The sequence below is a fragment of the Gopherus flavomarginatus genome, chromosome 2 (assembly GCF_025201925.1).
Source record: "Gopherus flavomarginatus isolate rGopFla2 chromosome 2, rGopFla2.mat.asm, whole genome shotgun sequence".
NCBI lineage: Eukaryota > Metazoa > Chordata > Testudines > Testudinidae > Gopherus > Gopherus flavomarginatus.
The window spans coordinates 293,903,376-293,922,715 of record NC_066618.1 but is presented as its reverse complement, the minus strand read 5'-3'; the positions used below and the strand labels follow the sequence as shown (position 1 = coordinate 293,922,715).

The 19,340-nt window shown below is 47.1% G+C and overlaps 1 protein-coding gene across 2 annotated transcripts in view; it reads left to right on the top strand.

Moving 5' to 3' along the window:
- Positions 1 to 19,340, top strand: part of PTP4A3 (protein tyrosine phosphatase 4A3) — a 174,244-nt gene that overhangs the window by 49,994 nt on the left and 104,910 nt on the right. For both annotated transcript variants that reach the window (XM_050941418.1, XM_050941421.1), the window contains one exon: positions 5,580 to 5,703. The gene's annotated coding sequence lies outside the window, so the exon portion shown is untranslated. The remainder of the gene's footprint in view (positions 1 to 5,579; positions 5,704 to 19,340) is intronic.

The window sequence follows — 19,340 nt, the reverse complement described above, 5'->3', positions numbered from 1 at the left end:
GCTAAAATTGGCGTTGGATAAGGTTAGTGGTAAAGCTCCAAGGGCAGGAGAGAGAGCAGTAACTGAAATAGGCTGTGATAATTTTGTTAAGTTATGTTTATTTTATTGGATTGTACAGGCCAAAGACCAATGTTTTACATCAAAGGAATCTGCCTGGATTACCAGCGGTTGGCACAATTCCTGGTTCTTGTCTTTATAGATAAAAGTCTGTAGGAATTGCCTGGGGTAAAGAGAACTCTGAAGGGTAAGGAGAAGAAATTCTGGGAATGGGGAGTTTGCAGTTGGCAGGTGAATTCATGCGTTGGCTTTTTGTGTCATGCAGTTCAGTCACAGGTGCTGCACTTGGCAGCTAAACAGCTGGGGATCCCTTGCTTATGCTTAGAAGGCTTGGCCTCTCAGAGTTCAAGCAGCAGAGAGAGACGAGTTTTGTCTTGACAGGGAATTTTATTTGCTTCCCCCAGAGCTCAAGCTGATGGGACAAGTGTTTGTGCACATCTCCTCTTCATGAGTGTGGGGGGAAGCAGTCAACAAAGTCGTTTGTCCACTGATGTTCCACAGTGTCTTGTCTGATGTCTGTAGGCCTTCTTTCGTTGGGCAGGGGATGGCACTTCTTGTGGTTAACTAGTATTTCACACTTGGTAATGCTTTTCTCCTGACTGTGGGTTTATAGTTTCAGAGCAAACACTTAAATATTACCATATCACATGGAATATAAATATTGTTAGTGGATTAATGCGTGCAGCAGTTTACAGGCATTTCACAGAGACTAAACACAGATTTATAAATGTAACACCTATTTGAACAGTGCTAACACACTGGTGAGCCAGGCTGATTTCCAGTGATGTATTTGTCAGTATTCAGTAATGCCTAGGGGCCTTGGCATGAGCTGGCACCTGATCTGCCAGCATCACACAGGCATGGACTCCCTCTCTGCTCATAGGAAAGTCACTTTATCATCCTGTGCCTCTATCTTCCATGTCTGTAAAATGGGGATAATACTTGCTTGCACTTGCATAGTGCTCTGTGACTTACAGATGCAAAGTGCTGTATGCTGTCAGCATTGGACGTTGCTGATCTGTAGTGAGTGAGCCACAGAACGAGAGTTGCGACAGTCAAAATAAGCCTTCATAAACTTACAGGCTGTCCGAACTCTCTCTGTGGGTTGCCCTCTGGTTGGCTTCAGCTCTCTGCCTGGAGCAGCCTGAATTGCCTCTGGGAACTGTGCTGGTGTCCTGCCATTGCTGAAATGCAGCATGTCAGAGCCACTGAGCCCTGCAAAGGAATCTTCAAAGGCAGTGGTGGGTTAGGGAAGAGAGAAGGGCTATCACAGGCCCACAAGTTAGAAGTGAACCAAAGACTATAGGTAGCGAGAGCTGTGGCCATACTGAGAACAAATGATAGAGCCTCAGCAGGTCTATGTTCAGAGGATGGGGGAAATGAGAGTGGGTTGGTTCACACTTCTCCCATCAAGCCAGCAATCCTGGTCCCTGTCATGTCTGACAGCTGCTGGGTGGAACTGCAAGGCTGAGCTGTCAGATCCTGGGTCGACCATCAAAGCTCCATCAACACACTGACTGCTGCTCTTCTTCAGTGTGCTGCCAAGGCAGGGCGTTGCACTCATCCAGTGGAGAAGGCAAAATTCCACTTCCAGTCCATGGTCTGTAAGCCAGGGCAGAAATTCAGGCTGCACCCCCCCTTCCTTCACACCACATGCCCCCAATATCAATAGAAGGGTTGCACAGTGAGTTGGGGGTAGAATATGGCTTTTGTAGGTAGTTAAACTTCATAGATACTTTTCTTCAAGTTTTGTTATTTTAATATCACTTGGTGAGCAAACATGCACCCCCTTGTTTTTTCTTCTTCCTGTCTGTGACTCAAGTGCCCCATGTTGGCAACGGATGGGTACACGGTTACGAGTCTATATCCAGGAACTTGTCTAGAGATGCCCAGATGGACACGTTTCCCCTGTGATCGCCATTTTCATGATATTTCCCCAAAGGGGCCCATGTGGTGTCTGCCAAAAGCTAAGAACTCGCTGGTGGTCACGGTTATTGCGAGATGTACATATGGAAAATATTTGAAGAGTTGTGTAACATGTAGAATGGCGCGTTCCAAAGCTGCTGGAGGTGAAACTGGTCACCGGGGGCAGGGTGGTTCTCTGAGCTAACTCGGTCCAGCGTGAGAACAGTTGACATCTCTCGGCCCAGCCCAGCCAAGTGCTGACAGCCTAGACAAGGTGTGGGCTTGGGCCTTTCCAAAGTATGAACAACCCGAGAAAAGGACTTTGAATAGGGGAACCATGATGGGCAAGTGAAGTTACTGGAAAACTCTGGTTATGAAATGAGACAAAATATCTGGAACCGCATAACAGGAGAAAGAAGGGCACCAGATGGGATCCATTATGGAGGTGACGCTGCCAGTGGGAGTGTCTCCTGAAAAGTAGATCCTAGCTGTTTTGACTGGACAGGCGCTGGATGGACTGACCATTGGGTGAGAAATACCTTATTAGGCAGGAAAGGAACTGATTAATTAGTACAGGCTCTAGATGGCATTTTGTGCTTTTCTTTTATCTATAACTGTTTCCAGTCCTCATCCTGGCTTCTATTTGAATCTTTATCTTAAGCTTTGTCAGGTAGATGAGTTTTACTATAGACACAACAAGTACTGTGTGCTAAGGGGCGTGTTGAACTGAGGTGAAGCTAGCGAACTGGGAACACTCTCCCACAGAGGCAATGAACGTGTGTGCATTGCAGTGTCCAGAGGTCGAGGGAGTGGGCACGTGAGTATAATAAAGTGGGTTGTACAGGCTGTTTGGAGGGACCTGGGCCCTGGGCCAGAGCAGAACTCGGGGGGTTATTTCCATAGATTTTGCCCCACATTCTTTGCTTTGCCCCAGATATGCCCTTAGGGAGCCTAAGGGCTGGAATGTGCAAATTGCTGTCCTGCAGAGGGAAGCACGGGGCTTGCAGAGCCTGGAGTGGGGCAGTTTTGTTGGCAGCAGCCGGTAATTTGGGTGAGTTTCCCCCAGTGGACATAGGTAAAGCTCCCTCATGCTGTTAACAGGTGGGAGTGATTCACCCTGCATCCCTGGGGTAACCCCCAAAGTGTTAACTTGCCTGTCCTCTTTTCTTTTGTCTCCCTCTTCCGTTGTTATTCCAGCTGCATTTCTTTCCCTGTGGTCTTTCCCATTACCCAATCCCCTGGGCTTTTCTCCATCCACCGAAATGATCAGCAGTGCAGTTGTTAATGTTGCCAGCAGTGTCATTTAAATCGATGCTCCCGTGTGATCCGTAGGGGACTGAGGTGGTTCCACCTCTCCAAGCTGTTGTTTCTGTCTGTAGGCTCAGGAAGGCAACGTTGCATCCATCCATGTGCCCAGTGTTCTCTTCGGAAGGCTTTCTTCATAGCCATGAAAGCTAGAAACCCTTTTCCTAAATGAAAGCTGAGAGTCTGTACAGTGTCAATGCCATGCAGGCCACTCAGAGGCTTTGGGCAGACCAGATGTAGCCTGAAAGCTGTTTGTTTGGCACCCACATGCATAGAAAAAGGATTGTGTCAATGCCAGCTGACCTGACTTAGAACTAGAGTTAACGCAGGTTGAGTTTTGTCTACATTAGGGTTTTGCATTGGTTTAACTGCATCAGTTTTAAAATCACTTCAGAGAAACTGGTGTAACATCTCTGGAATAGAAAAGGCCTAAGAATAAATGAATTCTTTCTTGGAAACTGCGAGGAAGAAGCGCTCGACTCCTGTCTCCCTGTAACAATGCAGGCAGGAGTCTCACCTTTCCCTTTTGTGTCCAGTTATGACCCCCCACCCCTTCTTCCAGGCATGGACAAAACGACAGCAGTCTCACCGTGTGTCTCTGCTAAAGGAGAATTTTCGGGGAGTAATTGGACAAGCCATCTATGAGGGGCCAGTTTGAGAAACCAAGGATTTCATCTCTGTTACATTGTCTGATTTTGTGTTTTGGAGCCTACCTCCAAGGACTTGGCCTGTAAACTCCAAATTAGCTTCATTCCCTTGCCCTCCACAAGGGATCTGTTTGCTTAAGGTTGTTGTAGTTCACCCGTCACTGTGGCATCTCAGTGTATACAGTCCCTGATTCAACAAAGCATGGAAGCAGTCCTGTTGCTTAGAAGAGGAAAAGATTGCCCAGTGGCTAGGCTGCTAATCTGGGACTCGGGTAACCTGGGTTCAGTTCCCTGCTCAGGCATAGGCTTCGCTTCCCGTGTGAGTTGGGCAAGTCAGTGTAGGTGTTCTGAGGGCTCCAAGACCCTCCCCCTCGCTGGGTTTCAGAGCCCAGGCTCCAGCGGGTCTTTCATTTGGCGTCTATGCTGCTGTGACATGGGGGTATAATAGTACTTCCTTGTCCAGTGGGGGCATTGGGGGGTAAATGCATTGTGTGGTGCTGAGTTGCTCTGGTATCTGGGGCTATACTTTGGATAGATTCACCAGGACACTCCCGTGGCCAAGTGCTTGATGAATCATGGCTGAAGTTCTGAGTCTAGCAGTGGTTAAAGTAGACTGAACTGTCAGGGGAATGGAGCAAAGACAGGGGAGCTTTTCTCCTTGACCTTAACCCCCTGTGATTTGCATCTCCCTCATGTGGGGTTCTCCCTCTTTAAGCAAGATTGGGTGGCAAATTTTTCAGCTGTTCACCCCGGCAGGAGGAGGGATTGTATCGCTGAGGACTGTGAGTTTCCTGGCCGGCTGCATTAACTCTGCCAGTTTCAGTGATAATCTCAAAGGAATTGAATGTGTATGTAACTAAAGCTTCAGTGGTACTCTGCTGCATGTCTAGTAAATGAGGACGATCTGCTAACTAATACCAATGGGATGTAATAGCAGTAATAGGCGGTACAATTCTTTCCTTGGTTTGTGCTAAAAGTGCCAAAGAAGTGGAAAGGCAGGGGACTTTATATTATAGTATCAGAGGGGTAGCCGTGTTAGTCTGGATCTGTAAAAGCAGCAAAGAATCCTGTGGCACCTTATAGACTAACAGACGTTTTGGAACATGAGCTTTCGTGGGTGAATATTCACTTCGTCAGATGCATGCATCCACGAAAGCTCATGCTCCAAAATGTCTGTTAGTCTATAAGGTGCCACAGGACTCTTTGCTGCTTTTCTATTATAGTAGTACCTAAAAGGCCCAATGGAGATCAGTCCCTATTGTGCTGGGTGCTGTGCATACATTTACGTCACGTGTACACTAGGAAGAAAGTGTATTATTAAAACATGTTTGAATCCTAGCGTAGACAAGGCAAGCTGTAGTTTTAACACGTTGCCTGGTCAAGGTATCTCCAGTTTCTCTAATCCTTTCCAATGATCGTGATCATGGGTGTTAATTATCACAATAGTGGATTTTAAAAGATGTTTAGAGTAGTGTTCTCCTAAGAAGGTGGTGTCCCTGGAAGTAGGAATTTCCATGCTTAACATTTAAAAAAAAAAAAAAAACTTTCTGATGAGGTTTTTCCTGAGTAAAAGATACATTTACTGCTCTCCTTCTATTGATTGCAGTGTTTATAGCGTAATCTGGGACCTCTGTAAATGAGAGACGTGTTTTCTACTCTTCGCAGCTATGAATCGTGGGGAGTACCTGAGAAGAACAAGTCCACAATAGAAGCCATTAAATGGAGATGCAATTGCTGAGAACAGCCAGTGGATCTGTCTGGGTTTACGAGGACGTTCATATTGAATTAGGTAGGGCATGGATCTCCTTGTTGCTTTTCCTTATATGGAAAGATTGTTTGTTTAAAAGGGATTTTCAGATGAAAGAATATCCTTATTTGTACTGTAACCTTTGTTTTTAATTGCGAAACACTTTGATCTAGTTCATTGTTCCCTAATTATACTGTTAATTTCCTGCAATTCTCTCAGATTGGACTAGATCGATAGGAAGACCATCACCTTGTTGATTGCACCTGTAGGTTCTCAGGCACTAGTGCAGTGCTTCAGTATTTGAGTTGTAAACACTGCTGGGCAATTTATGTTTAGTTAGCTAACAACAATAACACCCTTACCACTAGTATTTTACAAACTCTGCCACTGGAAACCTTTCTGTTACTCTAAGGTCTGGTCAAAACACGCTTCTTGTACTGATATAATTAGGGGTGTGATTTTTTTTTTCCTTCCGAAACAGTTAGGCAGGTACAACACCTACCATGGAGGCAGTCCTGCCAATATAAAGGTGCCATATGCTCATGCAATTTTGTTCTCCTTCCCAAATGGGACCAGTCATACTACCGGTATACATATCAATATGACAGAGTCTGTGCTAGGGTGTTGCCGTGCTTTAACTGTATACCAGTAGAGTTACAACAGTACAGTTCTTGCACAGACAAATCCTTGGTAACTTTAGCAGTGGATGTGTTTCAGGTGGTTTGGTGACTACCACTGTGTTCATTCACACATAATAGTCTGAAGCTGGGGCAAGCTAGTTACTGCCATTGTTCTGAACTCCAGTCCCAGTCTGAATGAACAGCCTCTCCCAAAGGAACAGAGCAGCATTAGGTTCCTCACGTTGTAACTTGATTCATAGATTTCCAGGACAGAAGAGACCATTATGAGATCATCTAGTCTGACCTCCTGTATAACACAGGCTGGAAAATTCTCCCCGCCCCCCCAATAATTCCTAGATCACATCTTTTAAAGAAGTCCAGTCTTAATTTAAAAATTGTCAGTGATGGAGAATCTACCATGACGCACTGGAACAATTCAGCAAGGTTAATTATTCTCACCGATTAAAACTTTACGTCCTTCTAGCTTGCATTTTACCTGAGAAAAGCCTGACTTCCATCACCCTGCTCAAGGTGCTGATTAAGACATAAAGGGTATTTCTTCACTGCAGTTAGCCCAGGTGTTGCCCTAATCTCCCCTCCCATCCACACACACAATCCTCACGTGAGTTTGGCACTTTTAACCCAGGCTAGCTGGCCTGGCTGGTGAGGTGGGCTAGAGCCCAGATTCTGCTGTCATTTAGGGTGGTAACAAAGGGCTAAATCGTTCCACTGCTGCTAGGCCTCCAGTGCTGCCCCACAATTGCCCCATGTGCCCAGAAAGCGAGAAGAGTTCTCCCACAATTCCCTGGGTTGTAGAGTAGCTCCAGTTAGTGCAGCACAAAGAACCGTGGCATATGCCCCCAGAAGCCCTAGTGACAAACCCAGGGAATGCAGCAGTAACTAGAGTAGGGGTTTGCAGTGTGACTGCTCACACCCGCGCTAGGCTAACCCAGGGGCTCCGACCCGAGTGCCAACCACGCAGGCTAACTGTGCGATGAAGCCCTGCCCAAAAGGGTTATTGTCTAAGGCTCGTGTGATCCCATCCCTAAAGGGAGCGCTCAGATTATGATGCACAGTTGAGCACTTCTGGTCCTATCTAGCAGTGACTGGTGGAGCCACATACATTTTAGCCACTTCATTATGACAAAGCTCCGATGTCATAAATTACCACCCTAAACCACTTTAGACTAGACTCCAAACCCAGACTGCTGACTGCTACCTTTGAGAGCCTTGCTCTTTTCGAACTCAGCCTGCATTAGTGAATACAAGGCCAGATTTTTGGAAAGAACACCACTCCCATTTAGACACCTAAATGAAATGGCCAGGCTCTTGGCCACATTGAGCACCCAGCTGGGAGTGCTGATCTCTTCTTGAAAATCTGGTATGTAAGCTATCGCTTAAATCAGCTTCTGTACCAGATGACTGGAGAGTAACTATAACACTAACATTTTTTAAAAAGCCTTCAGAGGTGATTCTGCCAAGTAAGGCCAGCTTCAGAACCAGGCAAATTGGTTGAAACTGTAGTAAAGAACGGAATTATCAAACACATAGATAAGCATGATATGTTTGGGAAGAGTCAACACAGCTAATGTAAAGGGAAATACATGCCTCAATCTAGCCGAATTCTTTGAGTGAGTCAATAGGCATCTGGATAAGGGTGGATACAGTGTACTTAAGACTTTCAGAAAGCCTTTGACAAGGTCCCTCACCAGAGGCTCTTAAGCAGACTAAGCAGTCATGGGATAAAGAGGGAAGGTCCTCTCATGGATCAGTAACTGATTAAAAGATAGGAAACAAAGGATAGAAAAAATGGTTAGTTTTTAGAAGAGAGAGAGGTAAATAGTAGTAGCCCCCACGGATTTGTACTGGGAGGAGTGCTATTCAACATATTCATAAATGATTTGGAAAAAGGGATAAACAGACAATACAAAATTACTCAAGATAGTTAAGTCCAAATCTAACTATGAAGAGTTGCAAAGGGATCTCACTAAACTGGGTGACTGAGCAACAAAATGTCAGATGAAATTCAGTGTTGATAAATGCAAAGTAATACACATTGTATGTACAGTTAGGATTATGTTTTCCAAAATGGTGGAGTCTAAATAAGCTATTACCACTGAAGAAAGAGATCTAGGAGTCGTGAATGGTTCTCTGAAAACATCCGCTCAATGTACAGTAGAAGTCAAAATAACTAACCATTTTAGGACCCATTAGGAAAGGAATAGATAATAAGAGAGAAAATATCATAATGCCATTACAGTATATAAATCCATGGTACACCCATACCTTGAATAATGCATGTGGTTCTGCTCATCCCAGCTCAAACCTGATCTGTTAGGACTGGAAAAGTTACAGAGAAGGGCAACAAAAATGTTTAGGGGTATGGAAGAGCTTCCATACAAGGAAAGATGGAAAAGACTGGGACTGTGCATCTTAGAAAAGAGACGGCTGAAGGGGGCTATGATAGAGGTCTATAAAATCATGACTGGTGTGCAGAAAGTGAACAGGAAAGTGTTATGTACCTCTTCAAGAAACACAAGAACTGGGAGGTCACCCAATTGAATTAATAGGCAGCCGGTTTAAAACAAAAGGAAGTACTTCTTCACACAGAGCACAGGCGACCTGTAGAGCTGGGGGATATTGTGAAGGCCAAAGGTATAAATGAGTTAAAAAGGGAATTAGATAAGTTCAAGGAGGACAAAACGTCCATCAATGGCTATTGGCCAAGATGATCAGGGACGCAGCCCCATGATCTGGGTGTCCCTAAAGCTTTGACTGCCAGAAACTGGGACTGGATGACAGTGAATAGATCGCTCAATAGTTGCCCTGTTCAGTTCATTCCCTCAGAAGCACCTGGCACTGGCCGCTGTCAGAAGAGAGGATACTGAGCTAAATGGACCATTGGTCTGACCCTCCTTGGCCGTTCTTATGTCCTCTGCACTTCTGGAGAGGGTTAAAGGAAATAGCTCAAGGTTAATAAATAAATAAAATCTTCAGCTGTTTTTTGTTTTCCCTCCTAAATCACATTGGCAGCATGACAGGCTCACGTTGGCTGGGAGGAATATTCTCCATTAATGCATTCCTGAAGATCCCATATGAATTAAACATTTATTTTTTTTAAGAAAGAGTTTTAAATGCCTCCACTTGGGTGCAGACATTGTCAGGTAGAGAGGAGAATCTGTCCTACCCCAGAAACTGGAATGCTATGTGCCATTTCAGATGCACGTGTCCAAGTATAATTGTAATGGGAGCTGTCATGGAGAGACCACCCCAGACTGTGCTGAGAATTTGAATTTCAAAGCAAGTAATTAAACCACATCAGTAAAGCAGCTCTTATAGGGAAGGGGGAGGGGACTTCTAAGCCTAAAAGAAGGGGCATTCTCAGGAAAGATAGGAATGTTGAAATGAATCCCTTAGGGGGACTTAAATCTTAAGCACTTCCACATGACCTCAGTCGCTGGCAGATTCAGAACACCCAGGGTAGTTCCCTTTCTACTGAGTGACATTAAGAAAGTCTCCTATTTTCACTGGGCTTCCTCCCCTTCCCCCCCCTGCCTCCACAACCCCTTTTGTCCAGGGTCAAAAAGTGACTTCTTGGATCTGATGGGATTTCAGATATGTTGGAGATAGGAAACTCTGTGGTTTAGGGCTCATTTCCAGAGCTCTTCAGATGCTTGGCTACGGTCTGAGAAAGTCTTGCATGGGTTCACAACCCTTGCTTTGCGCATATGTAAGTGCATGTATTTAAAAAAAAAAAAAAGAAAAGTAGGTTTCTTAAGCTATTTTAAAAGGAATTATTGATGTGTGCAGATGTGAACTGGAAGCTCTGCTTACTGAAAATAATTAACCCTTTCCAGCACAGTAGAATATTCAGTCCTTACAGCATATAATGCAGGCAGAGCTAGTACCTTCATATGTTAAGGCTGTTCGGCCATTCATGCCAGGTGTCTGCCTCACGCTGATTCCCCCTCCCCTCCCCCAGCTAAACCAGTTCAGCAGTTTCAGAGATTGATGCTAAGGAAAAATATGTTTTGCGATGTTTAAAAAAAAAGAGAGGTCACCAGATTTCTTTTTTTAGAAGCTCTAGTGCCCCCATGGTTTGGCTAAAGGACTTGAAATTTAGCAGAGGGGTGAGGGGGTGGTGGGTGAGAGGAAGTGATCATTGGGTCCAGGGCTGGACCTTTTGGCATCCCTGTGAAAATCCACGCAAATCTGGCAGTTTCCTAAGGCTTTGAAAAACTGCACGTAGAGACTTGTTGGAGCTTTGCAGCTAAATTCCCTGAAGATTCCATCTGCAGTGAGCATGCTCCAGTCTGGGGCTGAGCAGGACTTCCCTTGCAACTGTGGTTTCCAGCTGCTCCAGCCTGAGTGTAGGTCAAACCACAGAATTCTCTCTCTTTCCTTTTTTTTTTTCTGTGAATGCCCTTCCTGCTGGGCCCAGAGACGAGAAGAGCCAGACAACCTTAATTCTGGCATTTCCTAACTTCCGTGTGCTTTGCTTTGTAACCTTAATGATCTTTTTATCTTTTAAGGGGATGTGCGTGTACGCATGCCCATGTGTGCAATTTAGTCTTTGTATTGCCTGTTAGGTGAGTGCTGTGGTTTTTACATGCAAATGTGAAGGCAAGCGAATGCCATGTACAGTCGTCACATAGAATGCTCGTGCTGTGCAAAAGAGGCAGAAGGGCAGAATGGTAGCAGGAAAAGCAATCAACAGGAGGGCAGAAGTATGTGCAAAGAGGCAGTGCAGGGAATTGCACCACATCACACGTCTGTTCAGATCACTGTGCTGCTGCAATCCCGCCCTTCAGCCTGTAACTTACCCCCGTATGTACATCACCTTTGACATGCTTTCCTGCTCAGACAGTTTTGTCATCTAAAGATGGATGGAAAGGGGTAATGAAGGGACAGCCGTGGAGAGAGAGAGGGACCGGGGATTGAGTTGGAGTTCCTTGGCAAGCTGGAATCTCCAGTCTCTAAGCCTTAATTTTTAAACCAATATTGAGCCTCTAAGCCCTTTGTGGTTGTGAAGAGGACCTTCAAAATACAGGGCAAACCAATGCAGCAAGGTCTTCTCGAGTCTCCAAACAGCCTGTAACAATAGCTGAGAGGCCTGCGTTGTCCCCTATTCATCAGCATAGGATGTTGACTGTAAATCGTAATTTGTCTCTCTGTCAGCTTTACTATTTCACTCCAGGGCACAGTATGCAAAAAGGAGGGACTATCCTATTAAGAACTCCAGTGTTCTGATGAGCTTCTCATTTTGGCACGAGTGGGCAGAGCTTGGAACAGTACTGGCCTTCCCCCATTTCCTCCCCCTTCCTCCTCCTCCTCCTCCCCACCCCACCAGATCAACCACTTGTGAAGACCATCCCTTACAAAATGAGAGGAATTCACCACTTTTTGGGGGTGGGTTTGGGCTAGGGGGCAGTTTCCCTTGAAGAGTGAGAGGTCAAAGCTGTTAGCAGAATATAGTCCAACTCCCACTGCTGTCCTGTAAAGAAGCCTGTCCTCACAGCAGGTGAAAGGTGACGGCTGCTGAACTAGATGTGCTGTGTTCTGAATGGGGTTGGCCCTTGCAGGGGAGCTTTGCTAGCAGATATCTTGCTCCTTCCATGCCAGGGTGCTGTGACTGCTCACATCAGCTATGTCACTGGTGCTAGCTTCTCCTGCATCTCCCCAGTGTGGCAAAGTGGCCCTCTGGGCCTTTTTTCTGTGATGCTGTTTCTGGTATAACCTTCTCCTATTTCACTTATCCCAGAATGTAGTGTGGTGTCACTCCCTGATGCTTGGTCAAGAGCCCTTTCTTTCTTATTTTTGGGGGGGTGCGGGGTGGGGATGGGGGAGGAGAGTTTCACAAGCATCTCTTCTGTCTGACCTGACGTCTCCCTAGATAAGGGAAGCACTCTGACACTGTTAAACACTTGGCAAGCCTGTACCTCTGCCTGAGGAATGCAGACTTCACTGTTTCGGGAACGTAGGCGGTTCTCGGAGGACGGCCCGCTCAGAACAAAGTCTGAGGGTGCAATGCAAAGTTTCCTGTCACTCCAGGAACACTCCCACCACGCTGTGGTGTCCCATACGCTTTGGGGGTGGCTATTTCTGAAAAGGCAGACGCTGTGGGTTATATCCCCCTACGTGATAGCTGTAATGACAACAAATACTCCGCCATGTGCCTGGATCCATATGTCCTACACTCAGACTGTACGTCCCTTGAGACAGGGACTGCCTTTTTGTTCTGTGATTGTATAGCACCTCTCACAGGGGGTCCTGGTCCATGACTAAGGCTCCGAGGTGCTACAGTAATACAAACAATAAATACTTTAAAAAAAGAGGCCGGGAGCAGAGAACAGGGGAACTCTCTCCAGAGGTGACGGATAGGGGAGACACATAGGGTCACATGCTCCCTCAGAGTTGCTGCTTGGCTTGTACTGAGCATGCTCACATGGCCTGAGCATTTTCAATAACATTTGCTGAAACTGCTGCTCTCACTTTGCCCCCCAGTACCAGCGGGTACGGGTTGTCTTTGCCCTTTTGTATATAGTGAGCTTACTTCCCCTGGGAACTGGCTGGCTGCTTCCCTCATTGCCCTCTGCTGGCGTCAGCAGCCCTCCTTAGAATGCCACCTGCACAGCTGTTTGTTTACTCCCAGAGTTTTTTCTACAATTCAAACAGTCTCCCTGAATTGCCACTGAAGGAGTCGCTGGCTGATTGAGAGCAGATGGCTTTCCCAGACTCTGAAGCCCGATCTTGTCTGCCCTGCAGGGCTTAGCATGGGAATGCCTGGCTGGGTGGGGAGAGTGCTTAAGCCAGCAGCAGATGTAGGGTGGATGGGCGCTATTGGCCTCATGCCTGTAGGGGCGATATGGGCAGTGCTGTTCCCACCGCTCCTGTGCTCCATTCGCAAGCAGCAAGGGAATGACCCCCATAGGGATCTGCTATGCAGGTGTTCTCTGCCATTCATGCCCAACTGCCTGCCTCCTTCTGCAGCACACTCTGAGGCTCTGCTTCTCTGACGGTGCCACAAAGCAGGGGCGTGAGTACCTGCACAGGTTGCTCTGGTCCTTTCGTGGCTCCATCAACAGCTTCCTGCATCAGGCTCTGCCTCCTGGCAGGTAACGTGGAGGTGGGAGGGAGGAGCTGGCAGGGAATCGGTGCAGATGGGGTGTTACTAAGACATATAGGGAAGAGGCTGGAAATGCAAAAAGGAAAGTGTGGTGTTGAGGGAGGGAGAGTTTGAAAGCAAATAGCTGCCCAGCTTTAAGGCTAGTTAAATTTATGTGTGGTCATTCACACGTCAATGGAGCCTATAAGAAAGTGGCAAAGCAAAGGCTGTGTTGAGCAGCTGATGTTTCTCTCTTGGGGCAGGTTGGGGAGTGGGGTGAACTTGAAAGCTGAACAAAAGCAGAAGGATGACTTTGTGTTAAGTCACTGTACTGGGATTTGAGAGACCTCGGTTCAGTCTCTGGCTCTGCCACAGACTCCCTGTGTGGCCTTGACCAAGGCACTCCGTAGCTCTGCTGCCGTCCTCGTCTGTAAAATGGGGGTGATACTTCTTGATACCTGTGAGGATACATTCATTGGTTTTTAAGGTTCTTAGATGCCATGGAGATTAGCATCAGAGAAAAACCAATAAATGAAGGCTTGATCAGTGTTGGATGAGGCACTTCCAAGGGAAATGGCAGCCTATGGGCTGCATTGGCCAGGTTAAGGGGAAATGTATGTAGGTGTTTGATATATTGCTCTCTGCTGGCTCGTAGTTGCACTTGCTTGTGTGGTTATATCTCCCTCTAGTGCAGTGGTTCTCAGGCTGTGGCCCATCTGACATCCTCAGGGCCATATGGGTAGTATATATTGTGTCGATGAGGCCCACATGTCACATGACGTGGGCCACAACGGTAAATAAGTTGAGAACCACTGCTCTAGTGGCTGGCCTGCTTAAGGTAGCATCACTACTGTACATCACAATTCTACTGGCACTACCAGAGATTTTTCCTTAAATTTAAATGCTGTGTTTGCAGCACAGCACCTGAGCACTAATCCCATTTGGTTCACGCCCCCTGTTGGTTCTTGTGTGTTGGTGACCTGCTCCCTCTGGGGGCTTGTCAAACCCAGAGTTCGACAGACCTCAAGACAGAAGACCTATCTGTTGGCCCAGGGTTTTGTTTGAACTTCATAATAGGGAGCAGGTTTTGATTTTGAATGATTTTACTGATGCAAGGCAGCTAAGTTCCTTGGTGATAGGTGCAGCTATAAAGCTCTTAATTAAAAACTGGGCTGTGTGGTGAGAACACAGTTCAATGCTGTGTGCTATGGAAAGAGACCGCGCTTTGTTGTGGATACGCATGTGTAGCAATTTATTTCCTGTGTTGCGAGAAACAATGCAAGAGCATACCATTAATACCCGCAGTGGGGGTAGGGACGTGGACAGTGGCAGGTAATGGAGGCGTCTCTGGTACCACATTCTCAAAATCTGCAATGGACTGATAGGTCTCACTGCTCAGGTTGAAACCTGCTTAGCTTTTTTTCTAATAAAGGTGATTGTTACCTACTGTGCTTACCTTAAAAAGGTCTCTTGGTAGCTCTGTGCAACTTCATTGGAAGCTCAGTGCCCCTAACTTGCATGAGTTTTAACACAGGTCTAAAGCTCCAGCAACTGGAGGCAGGTGACTAGGTGAGATCCTCAGACTTCCTTTACCAAAAAAGTAAGCTTCTCACCCACGTGTTTTAAGAAAAAAGTTTGACAGCATGAGCCAAGTGCACCCTAAAAGGTGAAGCCAGAGGATAAATAATCCCCCTTCTTCCCCCCACTCCACATACTTGTTGAAAAATATCATGGATTTTTAAACATAGTGATTTGGGGGCAGGGGGCTGACTAGCAATGGGGTTGGTAGTGCTGCAGCAGTGAAGAGGCTTTTCTGTTATTTAAAGCTTGGGTGCCACTAGCCCAGAAATTCTCTCCAGGTGCTCCCAGGTTACTCCTGCGGGAGTTCTGTGCCAAAAAATTAAAAATTCTGCGCACAATATTTTCAAATTCTGCTTATTTTATTTGTCAAAATAATAAAAAAGATTCAGGAAATTTTTTTGAGAAATAGATTCCTTACTAGGCATATTAATACAGAACTATGAGTAATAATTCATTTAAACTACAGGACAGAACCATATTTCCCGCAGAAGCAGTGCAAAGGCTTGGGGGAGTCAGGGGTAACGGAAGAGCTGAGGGAAGGAATTGCTGAGAAGGAGCCTGGGAGTGAACTTGGAGGGTTGTTGGATGTGGGTGGGAAAAGTATGAAACACATTTTTGTGGGGAGGGATTGTTAGAGAGCTTCCCCCACGCAGAACCTGGCTGACCCGTAGCCTCTCCCATTCAGTCAGACACACTGCCCGTGTCCCTATGGGTCCCTGCACCCCCATGTGTCCTTGCACCCTTGCAGAAGTCGGAACTGCAGCAACTTTCCAGCAGAAGCTCATTAATTATGCAGAATTCCTCCAGGAGTATTAGGTGGTAGTAGAATACATATAGTAAGAAGACACACACACACACACACACACACACACACACACACACACACACACACACACGTATGTATACGCACACATACAGAGAACATGAAAAGGTGGAAGTTGCCATATCAATCTTATGTTGGCAATTTCCACCTTTTCATGTTCTCTGTATGTGTATATATCGTCTTACTCTATGTTCCATTCTATGCATCCGATGAAGTGGGCTGTAGCCCATGAAAGCTTGTGCTCAAATAAATTTGTTAGTCTCTAAGGTGCCACAAGTACTCCTGTTCTTTTTGCGGATACAGACTAACACAGCTGCTACTCTGAAACCTGATAACTAGCTGCATGCTGTTGCCACTTACCTTGACTGCAAGAGAGTTGGGTTTTGTGTTACTTGTCGGGCAGCCTTTTAAGTCCTACTCTGAAGGAATTAGTTTGTTGTAAGTGGGACTATCTGGCTGTGGCAGCTAGGATTTCCCTGACGCTGGAAAAAGATGCAGTAATGGAGGTTGTTCCTGAAATCATCCTACATTAAATGACGTATTCCATGTGTGATGAAAAGCCATGGTGAGCTTCCTCTCGGTGACTGTGCCATAGGAGTTAGAACTGGAAAAGGCCTGTTGGGTCACAACTAGTCCATGGCTCTAGGGTCAGCACAGGATGATTCCCCACTGTATATTTTCCAGGTGCTTGTGGAGAGAAGGGCAAATATCATGGTCTGAATTGTCTAAATGCTGGCCTAATTCTGCTCCATAAGTCATCAGTGGCAATAACGCCTCATTCTTTTGGAGCACCTCTCACCCCACTGATCTCAAGACTCTTTACAGAGGGTGATGGCAATATTAGCCCTTTTCACAGATGTGGAAACTGAGGGACGTGCAGGTGAAGTGGATGCTTGGATAGAACCCAGCTCTCCCAAGTCCCTGTCCGATGCTCTGTGTGCTGGACCACTCGGACTTAAATGGGAGCAGAGGTCACTTTGCCTCTTAAGTTCCTCGTGACAGGCGATGCCTAGGCCTGTAAATCACCATACACGCCTGTGGCAGTACCATAACATAACTTTGCTGTGTAGCATCCCATGATGTCACTCCCAGAGCACGTTGCCCACAGGTACAGCAAATGGGTAGCGGAGAGGAGAACTGGCAGTTTCTCTGCTATTGAAAGACGTGCGTTGTTTCAGACAAACCAATTCGGCTGCCTGTCGCGGTTTGACGTACGAAGCTGGGTATCGATCCAAGGAGAAGTTACAGCACGGGACTGGTTATAAATAACTTGACACTCTGTAAACATTAAAGCTTGGAGAAGCTATCTTCTCTCTCGAGCACATCTGCCCGAAGGGCAGCCGGGAGCCTGACAATCGCTGTGTGATACCACTTAATTGGCTGTGGCAGGTTTGTACTGAAAGTGATTTGAGCGGACCTGAAGTCCCCAGGAGGCTGGGCAGGGCGGCTGCTGCTGTGTGTGTGTGTGTGTTTGTGTGTGCGTGGGGGGGGTTATGGTTTTTCCCCCCAAGGGTCTTGTGCTATAATAAATCCGTGTACTCCAATACTGTGCAGTGAGCACTGTGTGACTGCTTGTGAGGGAAATGCTGGGGGGTTTGCTGGGTGAGGAATGTACTTACAGGTGAGCGCATGGACACAGAGGTCTTCTGCTCAGCCTGGAGATTAGATTTCCTCCTGACTTTATAGAAGAGGAAATGTTTGCCGTAGTGAGCTCTCCTGGGCCAGAAATGTTCAATCCTCTCACTCTGGGACTCTGTTGGATCCCACCTCTGAAGAGGCTGCATTATGTGCCGACTCCTTATACAGCACTGTGGGCTCATTCCTAACCAGATTTCTGTGTCGGGATGTCCGTTATTCGGCTATATATAAAAAAGATAATGATTTATAGGTGTCAATTGCATCCTTAATTTACTCACAGTAGCAGGGGTCTGGGCTAGCATTACTTAATGCAGGTCAAGGTAAACTGTACTCTTGCCGCAGGTGCATAGGCCTCAGTTATCCCTCGCAGAAGCTCGCTGTTGGTGGAAGAATATTGCTCTCCAGAGGGGACAGCTTTCTCTACCCTCCCCTGTAAACCGTCTTTCCAAACAGTGAACCTGATCTGTGTTTGGGACATTGCCAAGTCTGCATTCAGCAGAAGCAAAGGGCTTGCTAAGCAATATGCATGGGAGAATCTTTGGAGCATAGCGAGGAATGGAAATGCTGCATGCTTGCCCAGTTGGTTCCTTTCCATCCTGGGCTTGGTTCACAAACTTGCATCTGGATTCCCTCCATAGGCAGAAATGCCATTCTAAAGATGGGCTGGGGGCTCACGAGAACTCTGAGAAATGCTTTGTTTGGAGATGCTTCAGTGCCAGCATGATAACAATATTGTGGGCTGACTGGTTCAAGGACAACATGGATCTCAGATTTGGCTGCCTGCCAAACTGTGACCTAAAATTGAGCTATTTAAATAAAACCTAATGTCTAGTGCCTACTAATGTTCTAAATGCTTAACCACATACCCAGCCCACCACGGCCCTAGAGAACATAAATGCTGAACTATGAATGTGATAGGCACATGAGGACACACCATGTTTTTCAGAAGGTCAGACTAGATCAGTGATCTCCAGCCTTTTTACGCACAAGATCACTTTTTGAATTTAAGATCAACCCGGATCGGCCCTGCCCCTTCCCCGAGGCCCTGCCCTGCTTACTCGATTCCCCCCTCCCTCTGTCACTCGCGCTCCCCCACCCTCACTCACATTAACTGGGCTGGGGCCAAGGGGTTCGGAATGTGGGAGCAGGCTCTGGGCTGAGCCTGGGGGAGGAGGTTGGGGTGCAGGAGGGGGGTGAGGGGTGCAGACTCTGGGAGGGAGTTTGGGTACAGGGTGTGGGCTCAGGGTTGGGGTGTGGGAGGCATATGGGGTCTGGAAGGAGTTTGGGTGTGGGAGTGGTCTCTGGGCTGGGGCAAGGGGTTGGGGTGCGAAGTGTGGGCTTTGGCTGGGAGGAGCTTACCACAGGTGGCTCCCAGTTGGAGGTGCAGCGGGGCTAAGGCAGGCTCCCTGCCTGCCCTGGCCCCATGCCACTCCTGGAAGCAGCTGGCACGTCTCTGCGGTCCCCAGGGTGGGGATGGGGTCAGGCAGCTCTATGTGCTGCTGCTGTCCCTGACTCCCAGTGAACTGTGGCCAATGGGAGCTGTGGGAGTGGTGCTTGCGGGCATGGGCACCACACTGAGACCCGCTTCCCCCACTCCCCGGGCCGCAGAGACATGCCAGCCACTTCTGGGAGCAGCTTGGGGCCAGGGCAGGCAAGGGGCCTGCCTTAGCCCCACTGCACCACCAGATTTTTAGCAGCTGGAGATCGTGACTGACTGGCAGAGGCTCCTGGATTGACCAGTCGATTGCAATCTACCAGTTGGCGACCACTGAACTAGATAGTCCCAGTGATTGCTTCTGTCCTTTGAATCTATGAAAAAGGAGTTGGGGAGGGGAGGAGACAGGGGACAGAAATGATTTGGGGCCACATCTGTAAATTGTAAACATTCACCACTACGTTTTTAGGAGTGATT